Below are 19928 nucleotides of genomic sequence, written 5' to 3'. Positions count from 1 at the left end.
TTGTGTTTGAAAGTAGGGCTAGACCCAGGGCTGGCTCCACGGCAAACAGCGAATAAGGTTGGCAATCTTGGTCGGATAAAATTTCCTCATAGCGGTGGTACTAGTGGTGTGACACAGTGGCAGTTGCATGCCTATGAAAAAAAAGAAAATTAAATCTGGTTTGTCCTCCTGAGCAATTCAACGGTACAACTGAGAATATAGCAGGTGACAGAAGTACACTAGAACAGTGCCACATTGTAGCCTAACAAATGGTAAAGTATAACTACTAATTCGGTTGAAATTCTTTGACATTAGCCATGGGTCTTTGTCAAGCAGAGTAAGAATATATCCTCGGATTTCTTTACCAGCCTGTTGCTATCACCTTATCCTCCCCAGCAAGTGTGTGGATTTATTGCTGTAATTTAGTCACACATCAATCAAAACCACACAGCCCGGGGGAAGAGGGTTAGGGTTTGAAAAATGGATGGGTACAGGGGTTTTTGGGAAAGGTTTTGGGAGACAAGAAAAAATAGCACAGCATGGACAAACAATTGTGAACATAAACAAATCTTTGGGTACAAACCTATCCATCAATCTTTGAAAGTGCATGCACTACTGCATGCATGTCAGTGAAAAGTAAGTAGTACTTTCGACAACTGTGGAAGAAAGAATGCGACAGTACAGGGCGTGTGTGGAATTATTCATAACGATATTCAACATAAGGTCTCTGTAGCCAGATACCCGAGAGCCTTGCTGGTCACTATAAATCCATTCACAACAACACTCAATGGGGTTGGTCTGGAAGGTATAGTAGATAGAAAAGGAGAAATTGCTTTTTTTCTAGGTGTCCCCTCACTCACCAGGGTTGCCCCTTGGTGACATGCTTCATCATTGGGGCCATCCCAGTCCTCTACGGGCTGGGGCGTGCTGCGACTTGCGAATTACGTAGGAGCACTTACAAATGACTATGTGTCGTGCAGATGTGATAGTGGAGTGGACTAAGTGATGTGTTAAGGGATCAATTTAGAAGCAGAGAGAGATCCAAGAAATGCAGTCACAGTCAGAGAAAAAGGCAAGGGATACTGTATCTATGTTGTTGTAGTTGTCCTGTTGGAAGTGGTAAGTAAGTTGCCTGCAGAAAAAAAATCCTCTTATTAGCGGCACTCCTCCATTGCAGCTGACGCTTCGTCCATCGATGTTGGTCACCAGAAGACACCCTGTAAAAAAAGCACAGCATGGACAAACAATTGAACATAAACAATTCTTTGGGTACAAACCTATCCATCAATCTTTGAAAGTGCATGCACTACTGCATGCATGTCAGTGAAAAGTAAGTAGTACTTTCGACAACTGTGGAAGAAAGAATGCGACAGTATAGGGCGTGTGTGGAATTATTCATAACGATATTCAACATAAGGTCTCTGTAGCCAGATACTTGAGAGCCTTGCTGGTCACTATAAATCCATTCACAACAACACTCAATGGGGTTGGTCTGGAAGGTATAGTAGATAGAAAAGGAGAAGTTGCTTTTTTTCTAGGTGTCCCCTCACTCACCAGGGTTGCCCCTTGGTGACATGCTTCATCATTGGGGCCATCGCAGTCCTCTACGGGCTGGGGCGTGCTGCGACTTGCGAATTACGTAGGAGCACTTACAAATGACTATGTGTGGTGCAGATGTGATAGTGGAGTGGACTAAGTGATGTGTTAAGGGATCAATTTAGAAGCAGAGAGAGATCCAAGAAATGCAGTCACAGTCAGAGAAAAAGGCAAGGGATACTGTATCTATGTTGTTGTAGTTGTCCTGTTGGAAGTGGTAAGTAAGTTGCCTGCAGAAAAAAAATCCTCTTATTAGCGGCACTCCTCCATTGCAGCCGACGCTTCGTCCATCGATGTTGGTCACCAGAAGACACCCTGTCCACTGCCTGCCTGATGCTGAATTGTGGCTCGCTAATGTGAAGCCTGACTCCATCCTTTTTTCCCCATTGCAGAGACTGAAACCCGGCCTGTAATTATTCAACGAAAAACAGGAAGTGATATAATATTACAACACCACTGATAAATAAATATAAGGTATGTAGGCTGTGGAGTGCAAAAATTCACAATTTGATTTTCCTAGTAGACAGTACAATATTTTTGAAAGTGCGTACTCTGTCTGAGTCACCTTTTGAAGGATAAATAAGTAGGGGCAAATTAATGTAGCCGATCTTTCCCCTCAAGCTAGGTGTACTGTAAACTGTGTTTTAGAACAAAATTAGATCTTCCTAGCAGTGCTCCCACCCAGACCCTTACTAAAGCCAGTCGCAAAAATGTAGAAGACCCCCAATCAAATCTCAAAAAACGAGGCCTAGCAGAAAACTGGTGACAAAACTTACTTTGAAAGTAAAAGTAGGCCGAAGTACCCCCTTCCTAATTACCCCTTACCCACCGTGGATTGCATTCAAATCACTTGCAAGCAACCAAGCAAAAGTAGCCATAGCCAGCATCGCTCCAAGACTCGAAATCCCCCCCACTCAAACACATGCAATAGAAATACTGCTAACCCTAACGAACCCTAAGTTAAGAATAGTGGCAAAGGCTTTCTTTAACTATGCCAAATCCCCCCTTTCCCACCATGGATTTTCTTCAAATGACTTGCAACCAAAATTACACATTCTCACGAGTGCTCTAAGACCCCAGAACTCAGTTGCAAAAATCTAGAACACCCCGAAACACATGCAATCCTGCTGCTAGGGCTAACCCTAACGAACCCTAAGTTACAAAAAGTGCCAAAAGGCTTTTCCAAGAGGATTTTGTCCCAACCACTTCTACCCGGTATTAGACCTTCCCAGGAATGCCCCAAGACCCGCCAACCCACCCGCCAAGAAGCATAACACCCCCAAACAGGCCAAAAGCAAAATCTCATACTTGCAATATTTCTCGGCCTTCGGTCCAAACGTGCTGCGTAGCTAGGCCATAAGTCGGGGTTGCCACGACGGATTTCCTGAAAAGCAAATGCAATCAAGATTAGAGTGTCCCAGCAGTGCTCCCAGACCACGAAACTCACCCACAAACAGACGGAACCCCCCCTAAGAGCTCCTCAAAGGCAAGCAAGTCATCATAAACACAAAAAAATTTCCGCCTGGGATTTGGTCCAAAACACTTTTATCCGGTCTTAGAGCTTCCCAGCAATGGCCCCAGAGCCGTCAACCCAGGAGAAAACGAGTAGAAGACCCCCAAACAGCCAAAGAGCAAAAGTACAAAAATGGGGACTTAGTCAATTTTTCACAAATTTCCCAAATCACTCCGCGCGCGCTCTGCAGCTAGGCCCTAACTCCCCTCTGCCACCATGGATTTGCTTCAAACCTCTTGCAAAGTAAAGTATATATAGCCAGCAGTGCGCCCAGACCCCGAAACACACCCACAAACACCAGGAAGCCCTCCAAACAGGCCCCCGAAAACGCTACATTGAGCAAAATGTCAGAAATAGCCAAAAAAAAATCGGCCTGGATTTTGTCCCAACCACTTCTACCCGGTATTAGACCATCCCAGGAATGCCCCAAGACCCGCCAACCCACCCGCCAAGAAGCATAACACCCCCAAACAGGCCAAAAGCAAAATCTCATACTTGCAATATTTCTCGGCCTTCGGTCCAAACGCGCTGCGTAGCTAGGCCATAAGTCGGGGTTGCCACGACGGATTTCCTGAAAAGCAAATGCAATCAAGATAAGAGTGTCCCAGCAGTGCTCCCAGACCCCGAAACTCATCCACAAACACCAGGAAGCCCCCCAAACAGGCCCCCGAAAAGGCTACATTGAGCAAAATGTCAGAAATAGCCAAAAAAAAATCGGCCTGGATTTTGTCCCAACCACTTCTACCCGGTATTAGACCTTCCCAGGAATGCCCCAAGACCCGCCAACCCACCCGCCAAGAAGCATAACACCCCCAAACAGGCCAAAAGCAAAATCTCATACTTGCAATATTTCTCGGCCTTCGGTCCAAACGCGCTGCGTAGCTAGGCCATAAGTCGGGGTTGCCACGCCGAATTTCCTGAAAAGCAAATGCAATCAAGATTAGAGTGTCCCAGCAGTGCTCCCAGACCACGAAACTCACCCACAAACAGACGGAACCCCCCCTAAGAGCACCTCAAAGGCAAGCAAGTCATCAAAAACACAAAAAAATTTCCGCCTGGGATTTGGTCCAAAACACTTTTATCCGGTATTAGAGCTTCCCAGCAATGGCCCCAGAGCCGTCAACCCAGGAGAAAACGAGTAGAAGACCCCCAAACAGCCAAAGAGCAAAAGTACAAAAATGGGGACTTAGTCAATTTTTCACAAATTTCCCAAATCACTCCGCGCGCGCTCTGCAGCTAGGCCCTAACTCCCCTCTGCCACCATGGATTTGCTTCAAACCTCTTGCAAAGTAAAGTATATATAGCCAGCAGTGCGCCCAGACCCCGAAACACACCCACAAACACCAGGAAGCCCCCCAAACAGGCCCCCGAAAACGCTACATTGAGCAAAATGTCAGAAATAGCCCAAAAAAAATCGGCCTGGATTTTGTCCCAACCACTTCTACCCGGTATTAGACCATCCCAGGAATGCCCCAAGACCCGCCAACCCACCCGCCAAGAAGCATAACACCCCCAAACAGGCCAAAAGAAAAATCTCATACTTGCAATATTTCTCGGCCTTCGGTCCAAACGCGCTGCGTAGCTAGGCCATAAGTCGGGGTTGCCACGACGGCTTTCCTGAAAAGCAAATGCAATCAAGATTAAAGTGTCCCAGCAGTGCTCCCAGACCCCGAAACTCACCCACAAACACCAGTAAGCCCCCCAAACAGGCCCCCAAAAAGGCTACATTGAGCAAAATGTCAGAAATAGCCAAAAAAAAATCGGCCTGGATTTTGTCCCAACCACTTCTACCCGGTATTAGACCTTCCCAGGAATGCCCCAAGACCCGCCAACCCACCCGCCAAGAAGCATAACACCCCCAAACAGGCCTAAAGCAAAATCTCATACTTGCAATATTTCTCGGCCTTCGGTCCAAACGCGCTGCGTAGCTAGGCCATAAGTCGGGGTTGCCACGACGGATTTCCTGAAAAGCAAATGCAATCAAGATTAGAGTGTCCCAGCAGTGCTCCCAGACCACGAAACTCACCCACAAACAGACGGAACCCCCCCTAAGAGCACCTCAAAGGCAAGCAAGTCATCAAAAACACAAAAAAATTTCCGCCTGGGATTTGGTCCAAAACACTTTTATCCGGTATTAGAGCTTCCCAGCAATGGCCCCAGAGCCGTCAACTCACCTGCAAAGAGGTACAACAACACCCCCACAAGTGCTGAGTCTTTCTTCATTGGGCGTAAACCAGCCCTCTGGTTTGATGGAAATAGGAGTCTGGAGGAGGAGGATAGAGGAGCATGTTCTTCTGAACTTGTGAACCTGAGGAATGCAGACTGCGGCAACTTCAAATCAATTAGCAAACCAGTGAAGACAGTTCTGCTGATGGGCTTGATTTTGTGATTATCTGATTAAAGTTTGAAATATATTAACTGTGCACAACAAAGAAAGACAGACACACAGGAATAAAAGTGAATAAAGATGAAAAAGAAAGTTATTGATTCGTTGTCTCATTTTCAGGGCTCGGTATCACGGTCCAGGAATAAGAATAAGGCTTCGTCATCATACTCTGCGAATTCAGGCAGGGTGAGCTCAGTGTCACCTGACAGAGTAGAAATTCCCTCATCTATGTTGCTGGCCACCTCCTCTTCATCCGGCACGCTTTCTCATACTCTGAAATCTGGTGGTATGAGGTGCTGATTCATCTTGATCATTGTTAACCTCTCCACATTTTTGGGCGAGAGGCGGCTCCGTTTGGGAGTTACAATGCCACCAGCAGCACTGAAAAACCGTTCAGAAGACACACTTGCGAGTGGGCAAGACAAGTAGTTTAAAGCCAGGTTGGTGAGCTGTGGCCACAATTCTTTTTTCCCATGCCAATACGCCAATGGGTCAGAATTAACATAGACCTCTGTTGAGTCATTCAGATAGTCCTTCACCATCGACTCAAGGTCCTCATCAAAGGTTCCTCCACTTTGCTTAGCTCTTGCTGTGCCTCTGACCTTTTGAGAACCAAACCCACGCAGAGCTAGCCAATCCTCTTCAGCCTCCAATGATTCTGTTGTGTCTCGTGCAGATGATCCGGTTGCCGGTGTCTTTAACGGCTGAGAGGTCACTTGTGCCACAGCCACAGGTGCAGAAGTGGATTGTTTTGACTGGGGATGGCCTGCTGATGTACTGCCATTTCCTTCAATTTTCAGCCGTTCTCTTTCAAACCTCTTGGCTGACAAGGCTAGCCAACGTTTGTACTTTGGAACATGTTCATCATCAAAAGGAAAGAATGCTTGGCCTGCCAGCGCCTTTTTGTAGCGTGGATCCAGAATAGTAGCACAAATGTAATGCTGTTCTGAGTGGATCTTTTTAAGATGTTCATCGCCTTGTAGGAGCTCTAATAATTTCTCAGCCAGAAGCAAAGAGTCTTGGTTTTTGTCATCTTTTTCAAACACAGAACACACCTCCTTCAGTTGGTCCTCCAGCATGTACAACAATGGGATAGCTTTTCCCAAATTAGAGTCCTCCTTGCTGACTGCACGTGTGAAGAACTCAAAAGGACGAAGCATGCGTGTCAGGCTTTGAACTATGTTCCATTGCGCCACACCCATCCTCAGCTCCTCTGTACCCTCTGTAAGGAAATATTGATCGAGTTCCGTATACTGCTCATACAGACGCTCAAGCATGTAGAAGGTTGAGTTCCAACGTGTTACCACCTCCTGGATGAGTGCTTTCACTGGCATTTGACGTTGATATAGCAGGCTCCTCAGCTGCTTCCGGGCCTTAAAAGAATGGCTGAAATGCTTGCACATTTTTCGGCAGGTGTCCAATACACTGTACGCTGCACTGCCTTTATTACCCAAGAATTTTTGGACAACCAGGTTTATACAGTGCGCCAAACACGGCAATCTGAAATAGTCACCGTCCCTCATGGCCTTAACTATATTGGAGCCATTGTCCGTGGAAACATAACCAACCTGGCGTTTTAGTGAGGACAGACAGTTAAGGACCTTTGTGTTAAAGACATCCAAAATGTTATCTGCTGTGTGACGTTTCTCCAAACCAAACATGGCTAGTGTTGCATGTTTCCGAGCAGCTTTAAAAACAATGTCCGCGTCAACACCTGCGTTTAGCTTTGCTTTAGCCCCTGAAAAACAGACCCAGTGTGCAGTGATGCACATGTAATCAGCGCCTGCGCCACTGGTCCACATGTCTGTTGTCAGATGTATAGTGTGAACAGCACTCTTCTGCAAAGCTGCCCCAATCACCTTCAGAACATCTTCATGTAGTGCTGGAACCGCAACTCGGGCAAAATAGAACCGGCTAGGAACCTTCCATTTAGGGCAGAGCGCTGCCACTAATTCTAGAAAACCAACCCCTTCTACAAAAGAAAAAGGGAGAAGGTCCAGAGCTAGCATTTTAGCCAGCTTAGTGTTATACAGACGCGTCAGTGGGTGGTTGCGTTCATATTGCGCTTCTGTAAACAACATCTTTTTAATGTTGCCCTGGACCAAGGATTTACGGGATGATGATGATATCTTCGACCCAGTTACGCTCGCTGATGAACTTTTCCGCATTGATGTCTCACTCTCTCCCACACTCTTAGTGTGCCTCACATGGGGTGTGCTGCTGACAGGGGTACTGGGTGTAAGTGAAGTGTTTGACACGTCTTCTTCCTCCTCATCATCATCAGATGAAAAATCAACGTTTTCATTACGTGCAATTCGGGCTTCCTTGATCGCCTGTAGGTGCGCAAACCATTGGACAGCGTGCTTTCTTTCAAGATGACCTCTCTGGCCTCCGGTACCATAGTTGGAACCAAACTTACCACGACTAACTGCCAACTTACAAATGCTACAAATGGCGAGGTTTTCCTTTTTTGTGGAAACACTAAAGAAGTCCCAAACTGCGGACTTGAAATGTCTTTGGGGGCCGGAGGAGGCGGCGATACTGGTGGTGGTGGTGGTCCTGCTGCTAATGCCAGATGAAGTGGAGGATGTGGATTGCCGAACTTCAGTTCGTTTTGCACTTTCACCACCACGAATTGAGGTCGAGGTGGGTACCTTCTTGCAAGGAAGAAATATGGAAGCGGTAGGTTTTGGTGTACTACTTAACTCCAAATCTAATGATTCCATTTCCATTGCCTCCTCGTCGACATCATCATCACGCTCTGCAGCTTCTCGGGATAGGGTCAAAATGTCTCTTTGCTGCATGCCCGGTGGGGCTGCAGTGACCTTTGTGATGACTGGCTCGTCGTCATCGTGAGAGGCTTCATCACCAGCAGTATCTGTCACTTCTTGTTGAGCCTCATCACAATCCATAGCTATGAGTTTTTCGACGACCTTCCTTTTACTCTTAGGTACCTTTGTCAGATCATGGTGTGCCTCACTGTCAGACCGCAGTTGTGGTTCCCAAGACAGATCACTTGCATCAGAAGGAGGTGGGCTTGAAGAAGATGTAGACACCCCCCTTGATCTTTTCCTTGCTAGGGATGTGGAAGACAATGAATGATCATCAGGAGGAGTGGCTTCCAATACCTCGGCTTCATTGTCGATTTCCTGATGTGCCCCTACTTCGGGAGGAACAACTATTGTGGGCACTTGTGAACCTCCATGCACCTTTGCTTGCACATCTCCTTTTGCTGCCTCTCCTTCCACATGTACTTGGGCGTGTACTTGCACATGGTGTTGTTGTTGCGGCTGTGGTTGTTCAACACTTGTCAGATGAGTTACAACAACCTGTGTTGATTCAGGGACATTGCTGCTACTTTCTTGCGATGAGCCAACATCACTGGTCGATGGTGATTGGAGAAGTACACTGACTGCCTCTGAAGCACTCAAGGGCTTTGACTTAAGTTGGCGTGGTGGTGGAGGCACTGAACCCAATGGAGCAGGGGTGCTGCTCCCAGCTTGGTCCCCAGCAGATCCTGCTGCTGCAGGCGTACTTTTTTTTTTCTCCCAAAAAACTTGGCGGGTGGCACACCAGCCTCCTTGGTAACTTGCTTCTTCTGCTCCTTACTAGCAACTTTCTTGCTAGAGGAGCTACGGAGACCTTTTTTTGGGGCCATCTTCTTCAGAGCAGGTCAGACAGCAGGCCGCAGTTGCACGAATTGTAGAGTTGTCTGAGGCCAGACGTGACGTCGCGTGACGTTATGCTGCACACACACACCGCTGCAGGACTTCTTCCTGGCACTGGTGGTTCTCTTGAGTCTTGTGCACCTAAAAACAATGGAAGACAGAGGAACATGAGTTCAGTTATACAGCACAAAAAAAATCGAAAAACACTGCAAAATCAGCACAATCCCATTCCATCCATGCCCTCCATGATGTTTAAGTTCAAGACAGCCCACAGAAAGACTAGGACCTTGCTAGACTCAAATACCCTGCCCTGGTGAAAAGGCCACAAGTACAGGCCCAAAAAACGAAAATCACTGAAAAATCAGCACAATCCCAATCCATCCATGCCCTCCATGATGTTTAAGTTCAAGACAGCCCACAGAAAGACTAGGCCCATGCTAGACTCAAATACCCCTGGTGAAAAGGCCACAAGTACAGGCCCAAAAAATGAAAATCACTGAAAAATCAGCACAATCCCAATCCATCCATGCACTCCATGATGTTTAAATTCAAGACAACCCACAGAAAGACTAGGCCCATGCAAGACTCACTACCCCTGGGCATAAATAAAGCTTGAAAAGTAGGCAAAATGGTTGCTGGCCTAACAACAAAGCCTGCATTCAAAATGGCCACTTGCCTGCCAGCACATGGCCAGTGCCTGTAGCTGCACTCAAAATGGCCACCAGCCACATGGCCTGTCCCTCCCCATGAACACCCCCAAAAATCGAAAAACACTGCAAAATCAGCACAATCCCAATCCATCCATGCCCTCCATGATGTTTAAATTCAAGACAACCCACAGAAAGACTAGGCCCATGCAAGACTCACTACCCCTGGGCATAAATAAAGGTTGAAAAGTAGGCAAAATGGTTGCAGGCCTAACAACAAAGCCTGCATTCAAAATGGCCACTTGCCTGCCAGCACATGGCCAGTGCCTGTAGCTGCACTCAAAATGGCCACCAGCCACATGGCCTGTCCCTCCCCATGAACACCCCCAAAAATCGAAAAACACTGCAAAATCAGCACAATCCCATTCCATCCATGCCCTCCATGATGTTTAAGTTCAAGACAGCCCACAGAAAGACTAGGCCCATGCTAGACTCAAATACCCTGCTCTGGTGAAAAGACCACAAGTACAGCCCCAAAAAACGAAAATCAATGAAAAATCAGCACAATCCCAATCCATCCATGCCCTCCATGATGTTTAAATTCAAGACAACCTACAGAAAGACTAGGCCCATGCTAGACTCAAATACCCCTGGTGAAAAGGCCACAAGTACAGGCCCAAAAAACGAAAATCACTGAAAAATCAGCACAATCCCAATCCATCCATGCCCTCCATGATGTTTAAATTCAAGACAACCCACAGAAAGACTAGGCCCATGCAAGACTCACTACCCCTGGGCATAAATAAAGGTTGAAAAGTAGGCAAAATGGTTGCAGGCCTAACAACAAAGCCTGCATTCAAAATAGCCACTTGCCTGCCAGCACATGGCCAGTGCCTGTAGCTGCACTCAAAATGGCCACCAGCCACATGGCCTGTCCCTCCCCATGAACACCCCCAAAAATCGAAAAACACTGCAAAATCAGCACAATCCCATTCCATCCATGCCCTCCATGATGTTTAAGTTCAAGACAGCCCACAGAAAGACTAGGCCCATGCTAGACTCAAATACCCCTGGTGAAAAGGCCACAAGTACAGCCCCAAAAAATGAAAATCACTGAAAAATCAGCACAATCCCAATCCATCCATGCCCTCCATGATGTTTAAATTCAAGACAACCCACAGAAAGACTAGGCCCATGCAAGACTCACTACCCCTGGGCATAAATAAAGGTTGAAAAGTAGGCAAAATGGTTGCAGGCCTAACAACAAAGCCTGCATTCAAAATGGCCACTTGCCTGCCAGCACATGGCCAGTGCCTGTAGCTGCACTCAAAATGGCCACCAGCCACATGGCCTGTCCCTCCCCATGAACACCCCCAAAAATCGAAAAACACTGCAAAATCAGCACAATCCCATTCCATCCATGCCCTCCATGATGTTGAAGTTCAAGACAGCCCACAGAAAGACTAGGCCCATGCTAGACTCAAATACCCCTGGTGAAAAGGCCACAAGTACAGGCCCAAAAAACGAAAATCACTGAAAAATCAGCACAATCCCATTCCATCCATGGCCTCCATGATGTTTAAGTTCAAGACAGCCCACAGAAAGACTAGGCCCATGCTAGACTCAACTACCCCTGGTGAAAAGGCCACAAGTACAGCCCCAAAAAACGAAAATCACTGAAAAACCAGCACAATCCCAATCCATCCATGCCCTCCATGATGTTTAAGTTCAAGACAACCCACAGAAAGACTCAGTCCACCCACCACTGAGTACCCCTGGGCAAAAGGCCCCAAAACAGCCCAAAAATCGAAAATTCCAAAATTTTAGTTGCAGCAACTGTAATGCCCCAAACAAACTTACTTGTAAAATTTCTAATCCAACAGTGATCCAAAGAAAGTCAAAAAGGCCTCAAATCCAAAGATCCAGCAGCATCCACAAAAAGTAATCCTTCCAGCTCCAGATCCAAATGAAAAGTGACCAGGAGATGGACAAAGCACTGGGAGGAGCCTGCTGAACAGGAACAGGAAGTTGAAGACTGTGGGGCACTTCCTTCCTCCCACCCCCCTCCCCCCCTCCCCAAAATGGAAAAAGTGCAGGCAAATGTCAACCTAAGGAGTTATTCAGATAAAAATCATCATTTCAAGAAGGTTTATGCTGCTTGCTGGTGGATTTCTTGTGCAGAATTGCAAATTTTATATTTTCGCTTGTGCGAGATTCTTGCTGCTCGCCGCATCTCAAATCTCGCAATTGCGAAGTACCGCGAGACGTGATCTCGCCGTACTCGCGTTGACAAACTATCGCTGGCAAGTCGCGATGACGTAATCGCGCTCGCCAATTCCCGCGGGATCACACAGCAAGATCCAAAATGGCGCAGCACTCGCAAACTATCGAGAAAAACAACTCGGCAAACGATGATAAACGCCGTGCGCCGCAAAAATTGTATCACCAACGCCGCGCGCCGCAAGAAAAATCCGCTGCTTGCGAATTTTGCGGGAAATTCGCAAATCTCGCGGATTGCGAATTTCCCAAAAATCCGCAAAATCCGCGAGCGAAACGGATTTTCCGCCCATGCTTAGTCACTGGGGGCCAACAAGCCCACCTTGAACCTCCAGTGTGCACCAGGGGGCTGCATTGCAGAGAGTTGTAATGAGGCCACACCCTTTTTTACACCTCTCTGCAACGCAGCCCTCGGGCGCATTCGCAGAGGGGGAACTAATTCCCCTTGCATACTGGGGGTCCCTGGGGGACAACTAGCCCACCTGGAACCTCCAGTATGTAACAGGGGGCTGCCTTGCTTGAAATGAAAAATGAAAAAAGCTGCAGTTTTCCAGTGGGGGCACCCATCAAATTACATAGTCCCTGTGCCCGACGCGTTCCGTGCGCTGCGCGCACTTCTTTATGGGCTGACTGGACACCGAGCTGACCACAGCACTTGCAATACTTGTGACGTACTGTGACGTACTGCAGCTTTTTTCATTAAAGCTCTGAAACCATACCTACCTGCTGTGTGGCTCTGTTCAAGGGGACAAACTTTGCGGTTTGATGTCTGCGGCCAGTCCAGCTGTGAGGAGAGCCCCGCCGTGTTTCACGGTCTTTGCTGGCATCAACCGGCGTCAGCATCTATGAGCAGGAAGGTGCGCAAGGTAAGTCGTATGGTGCAGCCTCCATGTTGAGAGTTGTCATCGACCCACTTGGGATTTTTACAAAATAGGACAATTGGTGACAGCGTGCACGCTAATTCACTTGATTAACACAACCAGGCACTACATTGACCAGACAACAGTTTAACTGTTCCCGCCCACTGGAGCGTACGTCACAAGTATTGCAAGTGCTGTGGTCAGCTCGGAGTTCTCACTCCAGTCAGCCCATGAAGAAGTGCGCGCAGCGCACGAAACGCGTCGGGCACAGGGACTATGAAATTTGATGGGTGCCCCCACTGGAACACTGCAGCTTTTTTCATTAAAGCGCTGAAACCATAGCTACCTGCTGTGTGGCTCTGCTCAAGGGGACAAACTTTGCTGTTTGATGTTTGCAGCAGTCCAGCCACGAGGAGAGCCCCGCCGTGTTTTACGGTCTTTGCTGGCGTCAACCGGCATCAGCATCTATGAGCAGGAAGGTGCACGAAAAAAGTCGTATGGTGCAGCCTCCATGTTGAGAGTTCTCATCGACACACTTAGGATTTGAAAAAAGGACAATTGGTGACAACGTGCAAGCTAATTCACTTGATTAACACAAACAGGCACTACATTGACCAGAAAGCAGTTTGACTGTTTCCGCCCACTGGGGCGTACGTCACAAGTATTGCAAGTGCTGTGGTCAGCTCGGCGTTCTCCCTCCAGTCCGCCCATGAAGAAGTGCGCACAGCACACGAAACACGTCGGGCACAGCGACTGTGAAATTTGATGGGTGCCCCCACTGGTACACTGCAGATTTTTTCATTGAAGCCCTGAAACCATACCTACCTGCTGTGTGGCTCTGTTCAAGGGGACAAACTTTGCGGTTTGATGTTTGCAGCCAGTCCAGCTGCGAGGAGAGCCCCGCAGTGTTTTACGGTCTTTGAAACCATACCTACCTGCTGTGTGTCTCTGTTCAAGGGGACAAACTTTGCGGTTTGCGGCCAGTCCAGCCGCGAGGAGAGCCCCGCCGTGTTTCACAGTCTTTGCTGGCGTCAACCGGCGTCAGCATCTATGAGCAGGAAGGTGCACGAGGAAAGTCGTATGGTGCAGCCTCCATATTGAGAGTTCTCATCGACCCACTTGGGATTTTAAAAAAAAAAGGACAATTGGTAACAATGTGCAAGCTAATTCACTTGATTAACACAACCAGGCACTACATTGACCAGAAAGCAGTTTGACTGTTCCCGCCCACTGGGACGTACAACACAAGTATTGCAATTAGCTGTGGTCAGCTCGGTGTTCTCACTCCAGTCAGCCCATGAAGAAGAGCGCGCAGCGAATGAAATGCCTCGGGCACAGAGACTATGAAATTTGATGGGTGCCCTTACTGGAACACTGCAGCTTTTTTCATTAAAGCACTGAAACCATACGTACCTGCTGTGTGGCTCTGTTCAAGGGGAAAAACTTTGCTGTTTGATGTTTGCAGCCAGTCAATCGGCGAGGAGAGCCCCGCTGTGTTTCACGGCCTTCGCTTGCGTCAACCAGCGTCAGCATCTATGAGCAGGAAGGTGCGCAAGAAAAGTTGTATGGTGCAGCCTCCTTGTTGAGAGTTCTCATCGACCCACTTGGGATTTAAAAAAAAGGACAATTGGTGACAATGTGCAAGCTAATTTACTTGATTAACACAACCAGGCCCTACATTGACCAGAAAGCAGTTTGACTGTTCCCGCCCACTGGGGCGTACGTCACAAGTATTGCAAGTGCTGTGGTCAGCTTGACATTCTCACTCCAGTCAGCCCATGAAGAAGTGCGCACAGCGCACGAAACACGTCGGGCACAGTGACTATGAATTTTGATGGGTGCCCCCACTCGAACAATGCAGCTTTTTTCATTAAAGCGCTGTAACCATACTTACCTGCTGTGTGGCTCTGTTCAAGGGTACAAACTTTGCACTTTGATATATATATATATATATATATATATATATATATATATATATATATATATGTTGGTTTACTTCTTTAATAAAACTGTATATATATATATATATATATATATATATATATATATATATATATATATATATACATATATTACCTACTGGCGGTCGTCAGTAGGTATATATAGTTAGGATTTTTTCTCCATGGGACTTTTGAAAATTCTATGTCTAATAACTTTGACGTTTGTGGACGGAATCAGCAGAAATTTTCAGGAAAATTGCACATTTTGTTTCTGAGCAGCCCCTAAAAATTTGGGGGGGTTTCATCGAGGGGGGGGCCGAGAAAAAAGGGGGGTCCCAAAACGCGTTTTTAACATTGAGTTTTTCATAGGGCATTTGGCCTCACTTTTAGCTCGAACGGCTGAATGGATTTGCACGAAACTTGGCAAAATTGTAGGGACTGTTATCCCGATGTGCCTTTTCTGGGTCTCAATATATGTGCTCCAGTGGATTTTGAGAAATTAACGTTTTAAAAAACAGATATATCTGTGACAGCGTCCCGGATAGCGCTCCGGTTCGCGAACTTTTCGCGTAACGGAACTTTGCGAAGCGAAGCTGATTCGCTCTCCGGTGTCTGTCAACATTCTAAACAGTCCGGAGCGGCCGCCATCTTGTCTCTCGGTAGGATCGAGAGACAAGAAGAGGAGAAAAAAACGAAGGGGGAATTTAATGAAAGGGGGCAAGGTAGACCCTTCTTGACCCCCTAGGAATGATGTTGGGGTTATTAAAGGGTCCCGTGGGGCAAATAAAAAAATATTGTTTTTTTGCGGTAGAAGCGCTTTCCGGTTCGGGAACCGGGTAGCGAAACGGGAATTCGCCATTTTGTGTTTCGTTTTAATTAAATTACAAGATGGAGGAAAAACAATGTGAGAAATGGGTATAAGGGGGTATGGGAGACGTATCCTGACCCCCTATGTTTTCTGAGGGTGGCTGAGGATGCTCATATATGTTGATACTTGTCTTCCAGCGGCTGCGCGTGAGGGTTTTTTTTTTTTTTGCCGCGTAACGTCAGTTAACGTTCGATTCGAAGGAAATCAGGAAGTGTTGACCGCCATTTTGACACTGCGAGTAAATATATTGTTAAAAATAATTGTTATAAATTAATCCGTATTGATAAACATTGTCTGTGCCATCTTGCTTTTTTTCCAATGGCACACTTTTGTCGTGCACGGCAGCCATTTTAGATGCCTTGACCAGACCCACTCTCTGCACGCCGCCGATCGTGACATCTGTTAACGTTCGATTCGAAGGAAATCAGGAAGTGTTGACCACCATTTTGACACTGCGAGTAAATATATTGTTAAAAATAATTGTTATAAATTAATTCGTATCGATAAACATTGTCTGCGCCATCTTGCTTTTTTTCCAATGCCACACTTTTGTCGTGCACGGCAGCCATTTTAGATGCCTTGACCAGACCCACTCTCTGCCCGCCGCCGATCCTCAGCATGCCTCCCCACCCTCGCAAGCATCTCCCCCACGCACTGGTCACCCCGCTCTCTGTCTTATGCATGGGCCATAAACCTCCCCCCATCTGCGCTGCTCTTCCCTGAGAATCACACCCTGTGCCCGCCCGACACCTCCCTTTCAGCCTATTCACTACCGCACCCTCTGACATTCCTCTTCCTTTGTGTCTGATTGTCCAGGCCGGTCCCAGGCTATCACCTAGCCCTGCGGATGTAGTTTATGGCCTCAACTGTAAAGAATCACCCCTCTTCAATGGAGTTACAGTAGATCAAGGCCCCCACCCGATGAGATCCGTCACACCACACGCGTTCCTACTATCTGATAACGATCCGGTATTGTGATTGAGGAGGGGATTCTCACTGTGAGGGTGTGTGGGACCGAGCCTGAAGCGGAAGATTCCAGGGATGCCTTTTTTTACATCAAAGTCTTCACAATTATGTGTCACATTAAAAATATATAGCACTCCAACAAAGTAGTAGGATTATAACACTTTAATAACTTATAAATATATACAACGCACCAAAAACAGTAAACACGTTAAAACATTTTTTTTAAACAGAAGCAACAATGGTCAGTAGCGGTCTGTTGTGCGAATAATCCGAAGGCAGCACAACGCGCTGAGATCTGGACGGCACCCAGGTGATGTCCTTTACTTGCCGCACTGGTTTTGGCATCCTACAATGCTGCTCCGAAAAAACGGCGTGGGGCGCCCCGGGGTGGGAGGCGGCGTGAACGGGCCTCCCCAGGTGGAAGCTCGTCTGCTGTAGTGGGGCGCCCCTTTAGCATTTCACTTGCCATTCAGCGGTTTTCCGCCCGCTTTTGCTGCACTGTGCCTCGTCAGTAGCGGTCTGTTGTGTGAATAGTCCGAAGGCAGCACAACGCGCTGAGATCTGGACGGCACCCAGGTGATGTCCTATACTTGCCGCACTGGTCTTGGCATCCTACAATGCTGTGCCGAAAAACGGCGTGGGGCGCCCTGGGGGGGGGGGGGGAGGCGGCGTGAACGGGCCTCCCCAGGTGGAGGCTCGTCTGCTGTAGTGGGGCGCCCCTTTACCGTTTCAGTTGCCATTCAGCGGTTTTCCGCCCGCTTTTGCTGCACTGTGCCTCATCCGCCATTCAGCTGTTTACCGCCCGCTCTTGCGGCTACAGCGTCTCGCTCACCATCTAGTTGAACTGCGCCCACTCTAGCGGTGCAGCGATAGGCGGCTGCCACAGGACTCTTAAAATGGCGGCCGGCTCTTTGGATTTGGGCCTGGTCCACTAAAATGGCCCTGGGACACCTTGGAACTCGGACGCTTGTCTGCTAGGGCTTGGGCCCCATTCTCGAAAGTGTCCCCTCAGCCTTGAAGATTCTACAAAAGTCTTGGGGGCCCCCTACTCCCGCAGGCTTCCAGTGGGGAGCGGCTGCCATGATTGCTTGCGGAATGGCCACGACGGAGCTACGAGATGGTGGTGCTCTCATGCTGACGCCAGCTTCAGTCTGAAACATCCAGAAACACTGTGGACTATCAATTCGATGAGTTCCTGTGGAGCCCCAACGTGACCCGGTAGGGAAGAACTTGCCCTCCCCTTTTTTGAGTGATGGTTCTTGTTGCCTGTCCCCTCTGTTGTCATCTAACGGAACCTTTTTGGATTGCAGAGTGAGAAAAAAAAAGGTGGGGCTTTCATCGTTTGGGAAAAAAAAATGTTTTATTCCAATGAAAAGTGTTATTTTTAGGTCATATGATCAAGCATTTCATCATTAGGAAACCAAAAGTAAAATGAACCAATGAAAAGTTTTATGAACAAGTCACATGACCTGTTATGCGGCTTTGGGCTATAAAAAGCCTACAAAATCCGTTGGCCTGTGAGGCGGCGTCAGTAGCAGACCGATGTGCGAATAGGCCCAAGGCAGCACAACGCGCCGAGATCCGGATGGCACCGAGGTGGTGTCCAGCAAGTTGCCGCACTGGTGTGGCCATCCTGCAATGCTGCGCCGAAAGACGGTGTGTCCATCTGAGTTGCGGTTACTTTTGCTGCTACAGTACGCCGAAGGCAGCACAACGCGCCGAGATCCGGATGGCACCGAGGTGGTGTCCAGCAAGTTTCACTGGTGTGGCCATCCTACAATGCTGCGCCGAAAGACGGCGTGGGGTGCCCGGGGGGGGGAGAGGTGGCATAAACGGACCTCTTCCGCCTCCCCAGGTGAAGGCACCTCATCTGCAGTGGGGCGCCTCTTAGCGTTTCACTTGCCTTCCAGTAGAGTTCTGCCCACTCTTGCGGCACAGTGCCTCACCCTCCATCCAGCTGAGTTCCGCCCGCTCTTGCGGTACAGCGTCTCGCCCGCCATCTAGCTGAGTTTCTCCCGGTCTTGCGGTACAGTGAATCGAACGCGCCGAGATCCGGATGGCACTGAGGTGGTGTCCAGCAAGTTTCACTGGTGTGGCCATCCTACAATGCTGCGCCGAAAGACGGAGTGGGGTGCCCGGGGGGGGGGGGGGGCAGGGGGAGGCAGCGCAAACGGGCCTCTCCCTCCTCCCCAGGTGGAGGCACCTCATCTGCAGTGGGGCGCCTCTTAGCATTTCACTCGCCTTCCAGCTGAGTTCCGCCCGCTTTTGCGGTACAGTGACTCACCCGCCATCTAGCTGAATTGCGGCTACTCTTGTGGTGCAGCGATAGCCGGCTGCAACAGGACTCTCAAAATGGTGGCCAGCTCTTTGGATTTGGGCCTGGTCCACTAAAATGGCTCTGGGACACCTTGGAACTCGGACGCTTGCCTGCTAGGGCATGGGCCCCATTCACGAAAGCATCCCCTCTTTTGACTGATTGTTCTTGTTGCCTATTTCTTCTGTTGTCATTTAACTGAACCTTTTTGGACTGCCGAAAAGGGTTCTGGTCCGACCGCTGGTTGGTGGAGACATTTTGACTATATCCTGGACCTGCCCGGCCTCGCCCAAAATGGCGCCGGTATAAATGGGACTCGTAACTCCTTGTTGTGTACTGGTTGCCCAACCTTGATATCACGAGATGCGTATGCAGTTTTGAAGCACATGGCGGGCGGGGACGAGAATTGATTGAACATTTGGACATCCCTATTGATATTAAGTTCTGATGTGTTATTGATTACTGTACTATTGAAAGTTCGAATTAACGTCACCCATGGTACTTGCCCGCAAATGTATATCTAGATAATTTTATTGCAACTGGCCCTGTCGTACTTTAATTATAAAATGTACGTCCACCGATTCCGCAAATGTTAGACACCTTAGTTCTTGCAACCTAATGGGTCGCCCGTTACGTTCTTCTACAGTGTAAATGTCCCCATATCATATACGATTCCAGTTTGCTCCGTGGCCGGCCCACATGGTTATAGGCCCGTATTTGTATACTGACATTTTCACAATAAAGGTTTTTAAAACAAAACATGGTAGTAGTACCTACATTGGTAAAGTTTTGAATACTAGCCACTGTTTTCGAATCAGTAAAAGGCAAGTGAAATAAAGCAGTCCAATTACATGACGGTTAAAAGATATAATACGCAGGAACGCAGTAAAGATAAATGGTCAAGGGCTGTTGTG

The sequence above is a fragment of the Lissotriton vulgaris genome, chromosome 8 (assembly GCF_964263255.1).
Source record: "Lissotriton vulgaris chromosome 8, aLisVul1.2, whole genome shotgun sequence".
NCBI lineage: Eukaryota > Metazoa > Chordata > Amphibia > Caudata > Salamandridae > Lissotriton > Lissotriton vulgaris.
Note: the sequence above shows the minus strand (reverse complement) of the source record.